The sequence below is a fragment of the Oryza sativa genome, chromosome 9, assembly GCF_034140825.1.
Source record: "Oryza sativa Japonica Group chromosome 9, ASM3414082v1".
NCBI lineage: Eukaryota > Viridiplantae > Streptophyta > Magnoliopsida > Poales > Poaceae > Oryza > Oryza sativa.
In genome coordinates this window covers 11,778,378-11,780,335 of record NC_089043.1, presented here as the reverse complement: position 1 = coordinate 11,780,335, position 1,958 = coordinate 11,778,378, and positions in this window count along the sequence as shown.

Below are 1,958 nucleotides of genomic sequence, written 5' to 3'. Positions count from 1 at the left end.
TTTGTCTAAAATCAAGATCTACAGATTAAAAATATCCACATGTACTGTTCATGCTTGTTTATGTACTGTTTTGTTGATGTTGTTCAATTGCTTTAGTTTCCGACGTTCCGGAGGAGACCGTTTACGCTGAAGAAGGTTCATAAGCTTACAAAGCAACGCAAGGCAAGTGACTCAGATCCCAAACATCCCTTTGAGCATGTTGCCCTATATTTATAGTCTCTATTTATTTCTAATGTGCATTTTTTTTAATGTCATCGGGTAGTGAACCTATTCCTTTGATATGGTCCTTTTTGCTATTGATTACCTATCCTTTGTAAATTGGTCAATAATATGGTTAGCTAGGACATATTCCCTCCATCTATTTTTGATAGTCATATTTCTAAATCTGCAAAATATATTTTTGATAGGTATATTTCAATCCAACAACCTATCATCTTAATGATTTTCTCGGATTTAATGCATGACTCTCCATTCTTCCACATAAGATTGGCTACATGGGCATCGAGAAATGTAAATATTAATGAATCGCTTGTTTACGAGGAATGACTAGTAGCATGTTTAAATAGATGATAAGTAGAATTACTTATCCTTGGTCTGTGTGCCAAGATGAAATATGACTATCAAAAGTAGATGGAGGGAGTAATATATATTCTAGCTAAAGCTATTAGGATGCTTAGCCATACTTAGAAACATTAGTTCATTAATGGGATAACATATAATTCACTTATTATCATATATTTAATGGTAGCTCACGATGGCTAATTGTGATTAGTTATTTAATGAATTGCCAACTAAAACCTAACAATGGTGGGTTGTAAGCACAAGATTTTGAGGGTCGTGCTCATGATAATTAAGGACCAGTTCGCGAGCTACTGTTGTGAAACATTAACAGTACTAACCACAAGCCAGAGTGGGAAATGACTAGACGCTTTGTATAGCATGGCTCATTGTGGAGTGCAGACTGAGAAGTGGCGGAGATAAGCCCACGGGGGTCGCTCGGGAGTCTATACCTTGGTTTTATAAGGGGGTGACTATGAACCAGGAATGTTGCGCTGCTTTGAGTAGTGTTATGTGAGGGGTCTTGTCACAACTACACAAATGGTGACATGTTCAGCATGGGCACATGATGATATGGTGACATTCTGTGGCATTGTGTCTTGTGGGTAAATTTGTACACCTCTGATCAAAGTAAAACTATTCGAATAGCCGTGCCCGCGGTTATGGGCGGGTTTAATAATGTCTTTCGTAATTAGTCCCACACTATTCATTAATAATAACAACAATAATAATAATAATGTGGTGAATGATGATTCTAGTTAAACTCCTGGTTTGGAATGGTTAATTCCTAGTTGGAGGTTTGATCTGTACGACCGAGCTTTGTTATTCAGGTTTGGTTGGGCCTATACAACCGGTATGTTGTATAGTGTTGATTTAATAATGTCTAATTACTACAATTGTTTTATTACTCTCTAAAGTTTATTAAATGCTATTTATGCAAATGAGCTATATTATGCCATCCTTTGTGTTATCATGTGCACTTGCATATTTGCTGTGTGGCTTATTGAGTATTCGAAGTACTCACCTTGCAATATCCATCATCAGAGGAGGAGTTCTATAGCGAAGGTGATGCTCAGGAGGATTAGGCTGAGTCCTTGTCAAGTTGCTGCTTGTGGAGAGGAGTCGCCTACCCTTTTATCTTTATTTTCCGCTGCTTAGAATTTTATTTATTGAGAGGAACTATCTACCTCTGTAATAATGCTATATTTTCGTTTAATAAATTAGATAAAGACTTGTACTTTTTATCAATTTGTTATTGTGTGCCTCGGCTGATTCCTGGACGAGGATTTAACACACATATAAGCATTTGGAATTTTGGATAGAAATTCCGGGCGTGACACCGAGGAACATATGTATTTTCACACTATTCGGATCACCATCTTGGTTTGGAGCTTCTCATA